The 19,490-nt window shown below is 34.2% G+C and overlaps 1 pseudogene; it reads right to left on the bottom strand.

The window, feature by feature from the left end:
* Nucleotides 1-849: 849 nt before the first annotated feature.
* On the bottom strand, nt 850-18,784 carry LOC121779030 (annotated as a pseudogene).
* Between the last annotated feature and the right edge of the window lie 706 nt (nt 18,785-19,490).

Genomic DNA, 19,490 nt, shown 5'->3' with positions numbered 1-19,490 from the left:
ACTTATTCAATTATTAAATTAGCCGGATATGGAGTGTTACACTCAAAATATACATTGAATCATTTTTATATGACTGAACTATATTTTCTTTACCTAAACTTATTAAATATGATATCTAAACATTAAAAAATATTGCCACACGTAGATTTTGATTTAATATCAATGGTGGAGTGTTGCATTTTTCGACTTTTTCTAGTCCAAACTACCCTCCAATCTTAAAGGGGCATTTTAGTTTATTTGTAACAATAGACTTTTACCATTTCTTTTCTAAATGTGCAAAGAAATAAAATAAATTTATATACAATATTCCTACATAGGATAATTTAACTTATTAAAATTTTATTTAAAGGTTTCAGAATATTTACAAATAAAAAATTTATTTATATTTCTATCACCACAATAGACTAAAATGTCCATTAAGTTTTATTTAAAGGTTTCAAAATATTTGCAAATAAAAAAATTATTTATATTTAAAGGCTGGAATGTATTTTGGTAGAAAAAAGTTCAAAAAGTGGACAAATCCATTTCTCAATATTAAACCAAAGTCTATGACAGGTATATAAAAATAAGACTCACCTTCGACTAACTTTTCCACTAATCATTTCTTCAATTTCTTAAAACTCACGCTGAGTCATGTAAACAATATTTGGTGGACAAAGTATATTCAAAGAGGGGATCCTCGAGTATCAAAAAATATCCTTGGAACTCAAATAATTAAATTCAGGACACTGATGGCTCAAAACATAATTAACCCTTTTTGAAATATAAAAAAAACAGTTCATAATTCGGATGAGGCCAGATCGGGCATACATATATATATCATGTTTCACGTATAAATAAAACCATGAATTTTTCAGAAAAAATTTGTATTAGATGTAAATTTCAAGATGGATTAGAGCTATAAGTAGGCAAAAATTAAGTGAGCAAAACAATGCTGTCTGGGAAAGCAAGTTCACACCAAGTCACTCCTCAACATGACTCGTAGACTAAGTGAAACTGCAAGCAAGAATCTGTGCCATTTCTGAACCCATAAACACCAATGGGAAAAACTTACATAGCTAAAGCGAAGAGACCACCCAACAGAGATGATAAAAAAAAACCTAGATAATTGGCAGAACTGATAGTCGAAACACCCTGTGATACGAGTTGCAGTTTTGAAGAGTCACCCTCGAGGAGCAGCCATTTGTTGCTTCTTGATCCTTTCATCATTTTTAACCATACTGAACAAAGCGCAGAAGACTATGGATTTGAGTGTATGCCCAAGTATATTAATTTTCACTAAACTAGAAATTTCATCATTGAGATCTACCCATTTTGCACGATTAACATAGCTCTAAACGTATAGTTTAATGACACAAAACCCGATTTTTTATGCTCGAAGCTGTTAAATAGAAGCCAGCAGGATTTTGCACAGTAAATAAAAGTCTAGGAAAGCGTAAGGAAATGGATGGGTTGATTTATGATCTGTTACCTGATGTCATGTGGGGTTATAAATATCCATTGAGAACCTTGGGCCAAAGCAAAATCCACTATAGCATCCAAGCTGATTTTTCTGCTAACTGCATCCTGCAATTTAGAGCAGCATATAAAATTATGGCTCTTATCTAGTTGTTTAGTTTCAGATATCATAATGATGAGCACTGACTACATGAACCTCATCGTACTTGAAGACACTGTGAGTCATGTGAATCATATTGAAGTATATGATCGAAGAAATACATGTATCATTAACATTGATAGCACCACCAAAGCCAATATTCAATTCTGGGCTACAAGTAACATGATTTTCAGCTGAACATCAAGACTCGAAACCAATATTTACTTTAAACTAAAACGAATTTCTGTTAAGCAAACTGAATAACTGAAAGACCACTACGATTCAATAAACTTGTATGGTACAGTACAAGGCATATAGATATGCTTCTCATTCTTCTTTTCTATGCATATAAGAAATCTTATGAAAACGGTTCTTGTTTAAAGTACTATATATTCAGTGTATTTAGCTAGGTTATTGGGCATCAACTTGCTTTTTTTTTGTAACCATCGAAGAAACCTACAGATGCCACTTTATTGTTACCAGTGAGGAAACACATTCTGATGATATTTGCTCTTTGCATCATTGTATCATATATTAATAAATATGCAGTTCCTTCCACAGTTGAAGTAATTTTATATGGTATATATTGAAGGATTCCCAAAATTTCTGTATCCTTAATTTTCAGAATATATCAAAACCTAAAACATGTCAACCCTCAACTCCAAATGATTTACAATAATCAGAGAAAATTTAAATTAATGACAAACGCATAGGATATAGTCAATCTAGAAGCATTTTGTGGATAGGAAGCCAAAAGTAATTGAGGGAGGACATACCAAAAATACATCGAATACATCCATTGCCCGAAAAGGTGCTTCTGTCATCTCATGAAGTGCAAGGGCAAAACATAATGTTGAAAAGGATCTCTCACCACCTGTTGAAACATCAAATAACAGTTAATCGCAAGCAATACCACCATACCCGATTGTGTTTTGTTTCAGTTAACTTTTTTTTTTACTTTTTTCTGTTTAATATAAAAGTGTAAGCCAATGACAAAATTCTAGGAATCACAAGCCAAAAGAAATGTGCAATGCATTAATTTAATCATTGATCAAACAGTATTTACTCGCTGTTCTAACCAGTTCAGACAATTAAATGATAAATCTAAAATGCAGATAGAACGAGATGTATGAGAGGCATTGCCTGAGTTTTAAACTAACTATTTTACTTTTGTCTTTTCATTAGCATTAGCACTGTGGATTGGCATTGTGCATTTCCGTAATCTTTGGATTCCAGACATGCCAAAGTTGTTAAGAGTAAAGAGACGAAGAAGGCTGGCAACGAACAATAAGAATATAAAATATAGTTGATATTAATATATAAACTGAAACGAAACAAATGATAATACTCTTATGAGGACACTCATCTAATGAGGCTCTACGACATATTATTCCTTAAACTAAACAAATGATTGAACATTGCTCACAAACCTCAAGGGGCCTACATGTAGGACCTTCAAAAGATTAAAAAGACTAAGGAAATAAATATTACGATAATGATCATAGTCTAATAATTAGAAACTCCACTCCACCATCTGTAACCTCTCCTTGTAATAACTCTTCACTACTCCATTATAATCACAATATAATTATTGCAGCACAATGTTCATGTTTGAGAACATGAGGCTGCATGCAAAACCAAACAATTTATCAGAGGAATCATGTACTGAGGCAGGGCCGGCAGTAGTGGAAATGGCATACGGAAGCCAAGAAGAAAAACTGTGGGTTCAGACCAACAGAAAGGCAACTCTGGATCGAAATGTTGCGGCAATAAGAACAGGGGGGGTGTGTTTGATAACTTAGGCACTGCCGCAAACACTGTGGTGGCAGTGGGGCAACAGAATTAATCGGAACCAAATTTGTATACCAAACTTGCACTCATGTTGCCCTTAAATTTTAGGGAAGGGCGGAGCGGGAAAAGGCAAAAGCAAAGTAGAGGTTTGGTCAGGCAGCTCGAGCAGATGGGCAGTCGCGGACTCGCGGTTCACTCTGATCCAGAGGAAGGGTGTAGCAGTGCACGACAATGTGAGCAGTTGGCGTCAGGTAGGGGCGGTGTGGAGAGAATGTAGAGAGAGAAGTGTGGAGAGAAATGCAGAAAGCGAAGGGGGATTTAGGGATTTTGAGATAATTGAAGAGAGGTGTGGACAATAGGGTACACTACTCATCCGAAAGTCTAAAAATTGGGTACGTATTAGTTTTATTAAGCTCCCAACTTACTATTAGTTTGACTATCCTCATTGGCTAATTCGGCAAACTAACACTAATTTGAAAGTGATGATCTAAGTATTGTACCCTATTTCTAATCAATTTGAGACGTTTCATTCTTTATTTTTGTTCACACCTTATATCTACACATAGTATATTATCATTTCTACAGAATATGTTCAAAGAGCTGGTTGTTTTGCAGCAATATACAAATTAGCTCTTACTCCCTCCATCCGCGAAATGTTGTCCAAGTTTGACTTGGCATGGGTTTTAAGAAAAGTGAAGAAAAAGTGAGTGGAAAAAGTTAGTGGAATATAGGTCCCATATTTATATATTGGTTTTATAATTGAATGTGAGTGTAATGAGTTAGTTGAAAGTATGGTCCATTTACCAAAAATAGAAAAAAAACAAAGTGGACAACATTTCACGGACGGACCGAAATTGCAAAACTGGATAATATTTCACGGACAGAGGGAGTAGCAATTATTGTAAATTAGCACAAATGATACAAAATTGGTTTCTCCATATTGTCCACTAGCAGTCAAAACATGAAACATATATCTGCAAAGGATCAAACCTGAAAGTCCACTAGTGTCACGAACAGTGCTGCTTGATGCATCTTGCGGCATCTTTACCTGGTAAGATAGGAACAATGAGGGAAATTATCCAGCCACATATCACTGATTTTTAGATTGGAGACATGAAAGTAACCATTCTGATCAGGTAGAGTTTCATAGTTCAAGCACTTTACCTCTACTGAGAGAGTCTGCTCTTCATAACTAACTTTGATCTGACCACTGATCCCTTTCTTTTTCAAATGGCCATTGAATCTATCAGATATAATCATTAGATCACAAATCATTGTCCTCCTACAAATAGAGAAAGAAAGATACATCTAATGAGGGGACAAAAATCAAAAAGAGAAGAGGTCCTACTGCCATGTTAGCTGACGCTTCAAAAGAGTTGAGTTCCTCTGGAATTTGCCCCATCTCACGTTTAGTGCCTTTTCAAATGCCTAAAATGAACTTTCATATAAAATTAACATACTTCAAGATGCAAAACAACTATAGACCACTTTTATAGCAAAGAACAAGCGTGAGACATTAAGGATGCTTTAACTCACTTGAAGGCTTTGTAAGTATGCAGTTTTCTTGATATTTTACGCTCTTTTTTCTCATGTAACATTCTGAGATCATCAATTGATTCCGGAAATCTGCATTAGAAACTACCATTTCAAACCACAGACGCACAAATCAACCCAATGTCTATGTATTTCAATATTTTACTTAACTCTGGCCCTCACGCTTAAGTCTTTCAGTCAACCTAGTAAGTTCAGCACTGAGGGTCTCGGGATTGCTTTCCTTAAGGCATCCTAATGCCTCAATCTCACCCTCGGGAATTATAATTGATGCTTTACGACGACTCTCCTGCAATTTCATCATAAACCAAGTGTAGATTTTATTTGAGAACAAACTTACAATTGAGACCTATGAATGCAGTGATTAAGTAATGTCGGTTTAAATGGGTAATAGGGCAATTAAAAAAGGACGATCGCAGGGGAGTAAAATCGGAAACAATTGTGTTAGAACTGATGCGGCAAGGCAAGCTATTAGAAAAGTAAAAATATATTAGCACTTGAAGAAACTTAAAATATCTACTAAAGACACCACCATATCAACTACAAACACAAAATGTAATCCATCTCTTTCCATAGCACCTGACAGCTGTGCTCAAGCTCCCGATACCCTGCCTCAGCATTTTTTAGGTCAGCAAGGACTTTTGTTTGCATAACTCCTTCATAATGCTTTTTATCCTGAACAAGAATCATATAGGTAAACGTCAAAGAACTTGTAGCAAAAAGAAGGGAAACAGTGAGAGAATAAGTAAGAAGGCAAAGAAATGGACCTTTTCTGCTTCTTTTAGATCTCTCTCAATCATCATTAATTCATTCTCTGCTTCTGCTAATGCCTCAATTTCTGTCTTTGCCGAATCTACATTATAAATGCTAAAGTAAGGAATAAAGAAACCAATAAGACTCAACATAACTAATTGATACAGAAAGAGGATACCACAAAGATTCTCCAGTGACATTTTAGGTTCATTAGCTTTAGTTCCGGCTTCTTTCACCCTATTATGAACTTTTGCTAGTAAAGCTTTTTTTTCTTGTATTTCATCTTGCAGTTTCTGCACATAAATTCCAAGTCAGAAAACATGAATAGATAACTATATAAGATGCCCAATATACAGACCAGATCTCTCTAGCTACACTATTTAATTAGCTCTAGAAAGTAGGCCAAGGATTAAGGTGGAATTATTAAAAAGACGCACAGATATCTCTTGACGAATGTCGTCCAGATTAGAATCATCTGCTCCATTAGCTTCTGAGGAAAGATGTTTCTTCACATCTTTCAGGTCTAATTCTTTTGACCTACAATGCCGCTCCAGATCCATGCGCCTTCTCTGCAAGAATTTAGACCAACTATGAATCAGCATAACGAAGCAACACTTCAGAAAATACAAAAAAATGTACCAACAATTTTAGCATAATTCATAAATTGAATACCATAAGCAATATGACTATATGTCAAAGTGATATTTATCCTAATTTCATTTACTTTTTTACTTGAATTTCTTTTAAGAATGCCCTGTTATATAGTACTCCCTCTGTCCCAACTAAGTTGAGTCTTATCTACATTATTCTTGCTTTTACTTTACTATATATCCGCTTTAACTATTTATTACTCCCTCTGTCCCATAATAGATGGCACACTTGGGGAATGGCACGGGATTTTAAGAGATGTTGTTTTGTGTGTTAGGTGGAGGGAGAAAATAGTATATTTATATTAATGTGAGAGAACTTTTTCCAAAAAAGAAAATATGACATCTTTTGTGGGACAAACTAAAAAGGAAAGTGTGACATCTATTATGGGACGGAGGGAGTATGATTTTTTCAAAACGAGTGCAAAAAAGAAGTGACTCAACTTAGTTGGAACAGAGGGAGTATAGTCTTTTATTACAAAACGATCATGTCTTGATTTAATGTGAAGCTTTGTTAAGGTTCTTTTACCAATTGATTCAAACAATATCATTTAGCTCCTTACATGGAATATCTATTCCCCTCAACAAACTATTATGTCTTAATGAAATAATAATAATCCTCTAGCATTCAGCATAAGAGAGAGTTTAGTAAGTTAAGAGCAAGTTAAGAGCTCTTATATAGTGTTAACTATATTATTGATATTATACGCATGTTAGTCTTAGTAAATGACTCATGTTATTTTTATGGCCCGAGGAAGCCTACCTTAAAACATACTCTCTCTGTCTCCCAAAAATTGACAAAGTTGTATAAGGCACGGGTTTTAATGTGCAATTGGTAAAGTAAGAGAGAGATAAGAAAAGGTAAGAGAGAGAGAGAGAAAGGTAGTGGTAGTGGTGTTAGTGGATTGTGGGGCCCATGTTATTAACTGTTCAAAACTTTTCTTATTTAGACTTAAAATGGAAATACTAGCCTATTTTTTGGGGACGGAGGGAGTATGTTTCAGTGTAGAAGATTAATCTTTAATTTTGTTAGATTACACTAGCAGCTTTGGAAGTTGGACCTACATAATGGCAGTTTAAGTCCAGAAAACTTACAATTGCTTTGGTGTTACATGACATCATGAATTTGCAATTAAGATTTAATGATAAGCAAGAATTATCTACAGGCTTTTAATGTTACAGTTCTATCGCTAATACTGAGACTGCAATTAATGCAATATTTTAGAGACTATTACTGACTCCAAAGTTGGAGGGTATGAGGGGTTACCTTCATATTGCCTAACGTGTTTCGGAGATCCGTCAAGTCTTCCTCCTTGGCACGTTTCTGTCCACGGCCTTGTTGGGCTTTTAGTTTTGCTTCTGAAGCTTCTCTCTCCAGATATTTAATTTGATCATCAAATGAACCAGAAAGACGGCCAGCCCTAACGTTTTTGTTTGGGGGAAGAATTGTTTGAGCTGAACTACGGTAAAACCTACAAAATTCCTTTAATTTATAATTGACTTCCACCCAAAAATTAAACTTGAAAGTAGAAACCACACTTATGGGGGCACATGGATAGATGGAAAACAGGAACTTAATTTGTAATCAACATAAAGAAAACACGGTGTTTTCAAGAAGATGAAGCAATTTAATAGGAACATTACTTGTTTATGTAAGAAACTTATATAAATAAGAATTTAGATCAATATACTTGTAATATGAATGCACTTACTTTATCCTTAAGAAGTTAAAAACTCATAAAATAATTAGTCCATCAAAATTCCTACTTACTCTCTTCTTTTGTCGACTTAGTAGGTTACTAATATTAGCTTCACAAGTAGTACATCAAAATTTCAAAAAAATCTGCCAACTTACTCACAATTTATTACTCCCTCCGTCCGCCATTAAATGTCCCATTTTTTTCTTTTTCGTCCGTCCGCCAATAAATGTCTCATTTCACTTTTACTAAATTTGGTAAGTGGACCCTACATTTCATTAACTTATTTCACTCACACTTTATTATAAAACCAATATATAAAAGTAGGCCCCACCTTCCACTAACTTTTCTACCCACTTTACTACTACATAAAGTTAAACAATTTCTTAAAACCCGTGCCGGTCAAATATGGGACATTTAATCATGGACGGAGGGAGTATTTCACAGGCTGTACCAAACAGCATAATATCAATACTAAACATCCCATTGATTTTCTATTGAAACAAGATCAATTAAATTTTGCAGCAGAAGATGAATTAGTGTGATGCATTCCTACAAAGAAATGGTATAAAAAAGGCAAGAGAAGACTCTTGTTATTCGGATGTGCAGGGGTTCCAGATTAGCTTACATTTTGTACCCATCCGATGTGTAAACCTCCTTAAGGTTTGGTATCCTCTGATCAAAGGCGACAGTTTTACCAACTTCATAATCTTTGACAAGCACTTGCCTCTCAGCATTACCCTGCAAAAGATGCACATATAATATAAAAAAAGGGGGGTAATAACACCAATACCCTGCTGAAGAAACAAAATATAAACAGGAAGACTCTTGATTAAACATGAAGGGGAAAATCAAATTTAACACTGCATAACCAAACAGCTAAAGCCTTCTCCAAAAAAAAATATGTCTGCAGTAACTCTCTGAATGTATGCAATGTTCCTTTATTTTATATTTTTATAACAAAAGAAAACAATACAAGGAATGAACCATCACTATAGTGCAAAACCTTAAGATAATAGTTTTATTTTAGTTAAAACCAGGGATAGAACAAGAAAATGCTGAAAGCCTACCATATCAATCAAAACATTGAGTACTGTAGAATTGTCTGAATGCAGAACAGACAATGCAGTGGGATGATTAGTCTGAGGCAGCATGTGATTTGGAATGTTGATCCTACCAATAGGCACAGCTAAACTATTAGAGCCAATAGGAACTGCAAATCATTGTCAGAAATTGACTACTGCATAGACATGAACAAGCAACCTCGGTCTGCGAAAATCATGTACGATAATCTGTAAGTGGTTATAGTTAGCTTCCCTTGCACATGCTCTTAAGATACGAGAATCTTTATGATCCGTGACAATGAAAGCATTGAGCAACCTGCCAACTGCAGTTTCAATAGCAATAGCCCACATGTCTCCATGTTCCAATTCCTGCAATAATTTTTCAACAATGTAAAGACCTAAACTACCTCAAAATATTTCAGAAGCCTCACATGCCTGAAAACAACTAAGTGATCCTTTTATCCAAAAACGAAAGTGTCTATCCTGTTACACCAGAATCGGGATCTGGGTGAGGGTAGACAGTAATCTCCTTACTAGAAAATTATGTCCTCGTCAATGAATTAATAACTAAGTCACATAATGCTCTTGGGTGAAATTTTAACAAGTTAAAAAAAATGACATACACAGAGAACGGGGAAAGCATTTGATGTTGTCATCAAGTCACTGAGAAAAAGAGTCATTTTAATATGATTCCATTTTGTCATCAGTTAAAGTCCAAAAGTATCTAGATTCTAATCAAAAAACAAGAAGGGATCACAACCTATAACTTACTGAGTCAATCACTGAAACAGTACAGATACTTTATGAAAAAAAAAGGAAAAAGGATGGTGGTGAACTGGTGATTACTTTGACAATGAACAAATGCAACATTATGATACTCATAAAAGATCAAAAAACAGATCCCCTTATGTATGTTCCATGTAGATACACATTTAAGTTAATTGATCAAGAAAAACTCTGGTACACTAGATTTATGGCTTGTTTAAATGGCTCCCAAACTTTGGCTGAAGTTATCTACTTTTCCTTTTCACCAGAATCCAACAACAAACCTTTTCATCCTCCAAAAGCACTAATTGGTTACATTTTCATCAATTATATATGGAGAAACAAAAGCAGAAAATTAAGTATATATTACAAAAACCAACAGTAAACCATGAAGATCCGTTAACAAGCATAAATAGGTAGCATCAATATCATGCGGGATGAAGTATGCCAATGAACTTGTATAATATACCACATGGGCACCTAAGGGACCAATGGGTGGAATACTAAATTTATGCTGATTCCGCTCGATCGCCTGTAAAAGATTGGTTACCGGGTAACCGTTACCCGACCTCCTCCAAATGCAGTAACCTTCAAAGAAAAAGAAACTGAGATAAAAAAAAAAACAATGTAAACGTAACAGAATATACGAATATCAACAAGATGAGAATCGAGACCTTATTCCTTTGATGCATTTGGATTTCCCGTATCCGTGAGGAAATATCACGATTGCTTTTATCGACATCTTCAATCTGGAGAAGGACATGCTGACTAAATTATTCCATGAACAGTGACTAAGTAGTTAGTGGGCCAAAAAAGTCAGTGGTCCAGAAATATCGCCACAAGGTGTGTCCAACCAATCACATATGCAGAAACCACTTCACTCCTTGATCTTATTTTCCCTCTTTCTGCAATTGTGATCGATTCAACTCACCACGTGGCAATATATGAACATCTCAAACAATTTTACTCCCGAATCATTTTTAACAATTATGAAAAAAATTGGTGTCGGTATCGGTATCGGCATCGTCGGATGCAACCATGTGCCATTGTTAAATTTATTGATATGTTTCTAGGCATCATTAATCGAAAAACATTGTTAGAAAATAATAGTAGAATTTTTTGGCCACATATATATTTTGAAATATTGAATATATTTAGTGGAAACTAATGAAGTACAATTAAACATAGAAAATGAATGAATAAATACAAATTATTTCTATTTTTAGGGCACAGAGGTAGTATATATTTTGTAAAGATAAAATGGGTGTGTGCAAATTAAAGTGATGTTCCCATTAAGAGATAACATAGATGAAAATAACATAATCATATACTCCTTTCGTCCACTCTATGTGGATCATTTCTTATTCAGCACAGGATTTTATGCAATGTTGTTTTTGTAAGTTAAGTTGAAAGAGAATAAAGTAAGAGACAGAGTGAATGAAGTTTCTATTTTAAAAAATGTGCAATTTAGAATGGGACATCCCAAAAAGAAAATTGTGTCGGTTATAGTGGGACGGAGGGAGTAGTAATTTTTACAATAATAAAAATAAAAACAGAAGATGAATAGGCATGTAAAATAATATAAAGGGATGTTGTTAGCAAGATTCGATATATATACATAATATAGATAAAACTGAAACTGTTGGGGGCAACATCAAATTTTTTTTTTTTTGGGGGGGGCTAGTGTAGCTTCGTCTATGCCATAAATGAAGATTTTCTTGAAAAGAAACAGGAACTGGAAACATTTAGAAACATGACATGTTGCGAAAGTTCAATTTGTTAAATTTCATGGGGAGAACAAAAAAGGACAATGTAAAGACTAATGACTTCAATTCTTTTGACATTTCCACACATATAGAACATACAACCAGTTCGTGGTATGCAATTCCATTGCATGTCTTTAGCTTGCACTGTCCTGGTGCATGATTTTAAAGATGCACAAGCTGACGCATCATACAGATACCATTACCTGAATGAAAATCTGGTGTATTTCATTTTCTAACATAGCTATCCTCTGCTGCATGTTTTCCTCTTCTTCCTTCGATCTGAATGACGATTTCATTTTGATGAAAAGACCTTTGAATTCTGAAAGTATGAAAGCTAGCACATAGCAGATGAAAGAATTTTAGAATGGAATGCTACCTCTGAATGTTGACATTAGCTTTATCAACTTCAGCTTGAAGTTCCCTAAGCCTTTCCTCCATCTCATTTTCTTCAGCCTATTGAACCATATCATATTTGCAAGTTATATCTGGTTCAGTTGTATTTTGGTGTAAGATATACTCCCTCCATCCCAAGGTAGTTGGGGCATTTCTTTTGGGCATGAGATTTAAGAAATTGATGTGTTAAAGGTTAAAGTGGAGAGAGTAAAGTAAGAGAGGGAATAAAGTAAGAGAAATGAAGAGAGAATAAAGTATGAGAAAAGATAAAGTTTTTGACATAAAAGGAAACGACGCAGCTAACTTGGGACAACCCAAAAAGGAATACGACTCAACTACATTGGGACCGAGGGAGTACATTTTATGAACAGATTCCTTATGATCCCATATTAATATGTCACATTCAAAACACCAACTCACTCTAAAAACAAGTCTGAGTTCAATGATTTAGTATCCATACTTTTTTATGGGTAAACGAATATAAATTTAAAGACTGTACCATAGAGGACTCGAACCTAAGAACTTTGGCGTCAGGCATTATCTCTTAAGTATGTATGTATTTTTATATTCATTTAATGAATATAAAATTTAAAAGTAGCTTTAGCCATAAGCTATTGGAAAGTAGTGAGGCACTTGCTTTAGAAAGACTAAAGTCCAAAATTGGTTCTATACATTTGCCCAAATGAACTTTTTGTTCCTTAACATTATGTTTGGTAGCATCGGGTCTGTAACAATATGAATCGGTCAAAAATTGGAGCCATATAAAATTGATGGTCAAATGCATTTGACCAGTTTGGCCACTTAACCATATACTATTAACTAACCAGTTTAACCTAATAAATTTAATGTCTGAAATCCATTTTTGGTCCCAAATATTTTCCCAAGCTCACTTTTTGGTCCTACACATTATGAATTGGTCCAAAAATTATATTCCCTCTGTCCCACAAGAATATGCACCCTTTTTCTTTTTACTCCGTCCCACAAGAATATGCACTTTCTAATTTTGGAAACTATTTTCTCTCTAATGAGGTGGGACCCATTCTCCACAAACAATATTAATTACTTTTTCTCTCTAACTCTCTTACTTTACCAATTTTGCATTAAAATCTGTGCCGAACCCAAAGCGCATATTTGGGGACGGAGGGAGTAAAAGAAAATATAACTTATTTTTGAAAAATTAGATCATGAAATACAATTCATATAGCTAATTATATCAAAACATCCGGACTAAAGTCCAAAATTGGTCTCTTACAAATGTGCAAAAAAACTTTTGGTTCGACCCATTGAGTGTGTTAGCTTCTCATCTTAGATTTGTTTTGGTCCATATGTAAAGGTTTGTCAAAAACTAACTATCAACCGCGTTGACCTGATTAATTACTGGGGTAAATATGGACCAAAACATAACAGTGTATAGGACCAATAGGTTTTTTGAACAAATGTGCAAGACCAACTTTGTACTTCCGTTTGATTAATTAAAATAATATTTAACCCATAATCAGGCCAAAACATGGTTGACCGTTTAATTTTTTACAAAACCATTAAATATGGACCAAAACATATTGTTTAGGACCAGAGGCTATTACACATAATGTATAGGACCAAAAAGTTTTTTTGGTTAAATGTACTCTACCGATTTTGGACTTAAGTCTAAAATATAATTCATATAACTAATTAAATAAAAATAATAATTATATTTTTAGAAAAACATTTAGAGAAAAAAATTATTTATTTTCTTGAAAAGAAACTCTTCTTATGTCAAGCTTAAAATTACAAGGAAATAAATATTTTCTCAAAAAAATATATTAGAAAATATAATTCATATAACTTATTATATCAGAGGGTTAAATTAGAAAATACTTAATTTCTAAAAAAATTGTAAAAGAAAATTGTATTGGAATATATAATTAATCATTTGGGGTAATGTAGGAGCACATTTGAACTCTTAAATTATATTGGCATTGGGAGAAACTGCACTTATGGAGTAATCTGTATTAGATTCCCACGGTAAATAACATCAATGCATATCTCAAGACTCAAAGTAACACCAATGACCTTGGATTAGTTTGTTTCACCAATGTTAGTTTTAAAAGGCCAATTGGTATGTATATCATATCTCAGCAAGTGTGTTACCTGTGTATTTTGCTGATACTGCTCATGCATTTCCTGGATCTGCCTCTCGAGTGATCTGACCTGTTTAACCATATTATTAATTTGCCTATTTATGCGCTCTTGTTCCCCTGTTAGCTCAAGCTGCTCCTTCACAGCCTAAAATAAAATCTTTACATTTCAGGATCTTAGTCACAAAAACAATATACTGCTATAGAACTCTACAAGAGTGAGTACACCGATTATGCTGCTGTGTATAGAAGAAAAGAAGTTCAAGCAATTACCAAACAAGATGAGGCAAACAATTTTTCTCAAAGAAACTTGTAAAGGAGAAGATATACACTTCAAGATTTAGTCGAGGCAGACTCTAAAGAACAGTTATTTGGCACAGGCAAAAGAACGTTATAGAGAATGAATGACAAAACTAGAACGTAAGGGAAATGGGAGATCTGAGCAAGAATACATTTTTCATCAGCCTTTGATAATTAAAAGAATCTAGTGTAATACAGAATATCATACCATAGAAAGATTTTGCTGTAGATCCTCCTTCAATCTTCTAACTTCAGATGTTCTTTCCATCATATTTGATATTTCATCTTTCTTTGCTGCCAATCGATCATTCAATTTTTCCATCTTGTGCTGCAATAAGCAATGTGGGTATTATCAGTTAGCCAACTCTTTGAATCAAATCTCAGCCGGCATCTCAGGTTATTTGGCAAAATAAATTTGGCCAAAAACGAACCCAGCAGGATGGATGCACTAATAGTCACCATTTAGCTAGTCTTATCTTTGGAAACAACCCAATAAGAATTTACTATGTAATCTGAAGAGTAGGGAGTTTCCACTAAATCGTTTACAACCAAAGCAATCAATGACATCACCAGCAGCTTATTATCACTACTCAGTGGCGGTAAATCAAACATCAACACAGAAGATCTTCCGCAATATGCTTTCAGGTCACTTTGGAGACACAGACAAAGAACACATAAAAGATTTTTCCAGGAGATAGAAAAACCACATACATGATTCTGGTCAATCATTGCTTGACAGCTAGGTATCCTTCCTTTTAGCTTTTCAATCAACTTATGTTGCACATCAAGTTTTCTATCAGCATCATATACCCACGACCAAGCTAGTTTCTTTCTTAATAGCTGCACCTGTTGTGACATCTCCTCCATAACTTCCATGTTTTTTATCTTTTCTTGTAATTCATCAAGTTCCTTCTTTGCCGGCCTTAAGGAATCTTCCAAATGACTAATTAGGCCATTTGCATCTTGTAGCTGCTTGTCAATACCGCTTAGTAGGTCATCCACCTGTTGAAGAAGTGTTGCCTTGAAGTAGAACTGTAAAGATGGTGTTACTTGTTTTGTTATAACTAAAACTAGTGATTACATTTATCCAAATTAATGAGATTCAGTTGGCTATGTGGAAGTAGCAAAGTAGTTAATTACAAGTTCACTGTTACCTTGAACTTGTCTTTGTCATTGCCTGAATGCAGAAATTCTCTACTCTTGTCTTGTGTCATGATTGTGCATGGATTCTCTACATCAATCTATATAGCGGAAACAGGTCAACCACATTAACAGAAAGATTGTAGTATCATCCATAAAAACTGAAGGCAAAGAGTGGGGAGAGGATATAATAATTAGATTAGAGAATAATAATTAGATTAGAAAATGAAACTATCCAATAAATGTATTAAGTCCCTTTTAGTTCCCAGAACACACTCATATTTGAGAAGTATGACCTTTTTCGATATTGAACAATATAATAATGAAATATTAAAATGAGAATCATGAGATGCAGTAGCGAAATCCCATCAAAGCACTATGATCATTTACACCAAAAGTGGCTACAATAAATCCCAAACATGTATGTCCCAAGTAAAGACACTACCTGAAATATTTATATTGATATTCCACATTAATATGAACATAGGTTCTAAATCTATGTACTAAGAAAAGGAAAGCCATGTTCATTAATAGATTTTGTTGCCACTGTCAATGACAAATAAAAGCAACGCAGCACATGACAGCTCAACCCTGTTGACCAACATCTGTTTAAATTTGACATATATGCTTTCTCAGTGCACAAGACATATAAAAAGCTAAGCAAAAGCTACATTCTTGCCAACAAACAGACAATGCTGGTAAAAAAGCTCAGTGGAAAATTACACATGGAATTTTCATATTAACTAGCACAGTCAAAGCATACAACTCTTAGCTGGGACGGAGGGAGTACAATACTTGAAATTATATAGTTAACTCTTACAATACTTGAAATCTCAAACTGAGTAACATGTGGCTAAAAATATATGGAGTTAGATTTCCAATCCCTCTAACCATTCAGTTCAAGGTTATAAAACTCTTTATTTTTCTCGGTCTTTTATGGCCAATGCACTAGTCTCAGAGTGGATTGACATCCCTAAGAGTAAAAACAAATCCCATAATTGTAATAGGCACATAAGTTCTAGCTAGTAGCATTTTCCTCTCCTGAATTGATACCGCAGTACCTAAGATAATACGATATCAACACAAAATGATAGTCCAACCATTGGTCTAGTTGAGGACAGCATTGCAGATGACAGAATTAATTCTTGATCTGATCTTTTTCTCTCTCCACTAGTATAATGTGGTAATTCTCAAATGGGAAAGATAGTTGAGCACACTAAAGCATCAAACATTCCATGAAACGCTGCATCATATAAAACTTAACCAACTACTAAAACATATTGACAATATTTGCATTAGTAAACTATTTCCAGAGCCTAAAAGACATTAACACACAAAGAATGGCATACTTTAAGGACGGGAGATAAGGTGTCAATATAATGCTATCTCACTAGCAACATGGAATGGAAGGGTGGAACCAGACAGCATAGGAAGATATGTCATATGTGTACACTCAAACATATATTCTTTAAGTTGAGGTGAAGTAAAAGCTATTGAAGTTGTCCATCATAGGCCTGTGGTCACCCTTTCAGTCAAATGTCTATGTCATTTGCTAAGTAACTTAGTGACCCAATAAAGTTTGATCTATAAACATCAAGTGAGAGAGCATCCTGAATCAGCAACAAGGTCAGACACAAGAACTTAGATAAGGGACAGAGAACCAAGTCAATAACATGTCCATATCATTTAACTAAACAAAAAGATAGCTTTTCAGGTCATCAATGACGTAAAATGAGATAAAGATGCAGCAGAATCAATTCATCTTTCATAAGTTTAAAAAATGCATTGAAATGGTTAGTAGTACTGACATTGAAGTATTCTACAATCTCACGGAGATCCTCTCTCTTGGAGCCAATTTTTCTACCTGGATAGTGAGCAATCAGGATAGCATACAAATATTTAATATTATAGTTGTCATTATTAACTAAGTAATAAAGAGAGACAAGCAATAGATATTAATAAAAATTGAAGATAACCAAGATGTCATATAAATCCCCACAATTAAATCATTTTCTGGAAAAAGAGCACATAGGAAGGATGGAACCAGACAAGCATATAGGAAGAAAAATAAATCCCCATGATTGAGGAGAGAGAAACATTTTCTTGACAAAATTTAATTTCTCGGTTATAGAAATAAACCATCAACCAACCTGCAGATAAGAGAAAACTCAACAGAAAAACTGAAGTATAGGCATTATAGAACATCCCATTTATTCAATTACAAATTGACTTTTATGAGTAAAAATATGCCACAAACGAACTTCAAGAATATCATTATATATTTGAAATTTCTCAAAATGAAAAGTTCAAAGGAAACAACCTCTCACTAAGGGTTTTTCTTACACCAGTTTTCCAAAGGAACAGATGTCATTGTCAATGATCATCAGTAATCCAACTTGGGCAAAAATCTTTTTTACAATGAATTGACAAATGCAGGAACACATCATAGAAAAATCACTTTGTCACCTGAGCAGTGTGAAAAAAAATCAACACAATCAAGTATCAAGAAAGATTTTATTAGTGTAAATTTTCAAAGCTAATGTTACACTGTAATTTTCTTCCTATATAAAAAGTGAATTTTTACTACTCCCTCTGGTCCCCCTTACTTGTTCCATTTTGCCATTTTCCTCATTCCCCATTAATTGTCCCATTTCAGTGACCTCATTTTTCACTAACACATTCCACTCACAATTATGATAAAAATATGCATATAAAACAATATTATGGTAATTTTAGCACTAATTCTTTTGTAAGTTGCAGTAAAATGGTGAGAAACTAATTTATTGTTTGATGAGTTCACAAATTCATATTTATTGCTAAGACAAAGCATCAACACATCTGAACAAATGAGCTCACAAATTCATAATCACTTCTACTCGTACATATATTTCTTAATATAGCAGTTTAGGCAGGGATATTGGAAATATTCAACTTTTTCTGGACATGTACCGACAACAAATGAGATATTAGACCAAGCAAATAAAACCTTGACTGTTTTTTAATGTGATGCTGCCACCAGCAGATTCTGAGATTCTACGCTCCACGGTGATGGTGTCTCCATACAGTTCATGCTTGAAAGCATCTTCACCTTGATTCTTTATCTCAACTTGGACAAGCGCAGAGCTGTATATGGACAAAAATGGATTGAAATAACTTATAAGACACGGTATAACAAGAAACAATTTAGTCAAGCACCATCCATAAATAAATTACGTTAATAACAACTTGCTAGCTCCAAATTGGAGACATGATGCTACAGCATGTAATGTATATGATAGGCACACATCAATAAACATTATAAAAATGAGATGTAGAAAATCATATGCAGTGGCATCTCATGAATTACGTCAAGATGGTTATTTTTCATATTTTAGACTTTAGAGTGGTTCAATTTTTAACTCATAAGGGTAGAGAGGAAGAAATCAAATTTGAGAAGGAGGCGTGAAATTTTGATTTAGAGACTTAAAATTTCAAATCAAAGAAGTACATGCATATAAGACATAAGTGTTCCCCCTAAAGCAAGAGCAAGTAGATAGGGATACATCATTATTTATTATATTGATGACATATTAATTTTATCGATTGCAGCCTGACTAACTCACTGGGCTATCTTGAAACCCGAACTTTTAGGGTTAGCATTGAATATTTATAACTCGATAAAAATCACAACCTAGTTTGTCCGCACCCGATTAACCTGAAATTCGATTAGGGTGGTGCATGAAACGAGTTCTTCACGTGTGCATGGAAGTAAAGGAAGATGACACATGGCATGAAGAAGAGTTAGCTCAGTTAGTTGATTGTAACTGCAAGTTAGTTACGGTTAAGTGAGAGTTAGTTACGAGAGTTCATCTATATAAGATGAACTCTCCTCATTTGTAAGCTCATTCTCAGAATATCAATGAAATTTAC

The sequence above is a fragment of the Salvia splendens genome, chromosome 19 (assembly GCF_004379255.2).
Source record: "Salvia splendens isolate huo1 chromosome 19, SspV2, whole genome shotgun sequence".
Taxonomy (NCBI): Eukaryota; Viridiplantae; Streptophyta; class Magnoliopsida; order Lamiales; family Lamiaceae; genus Salvia; species Salvia splendens.
The sequence above is the reverse complement of the archived record's forward strand: the minus strand, read 5'-3'. Positions and strand labels throughout refer to the sequence as shown.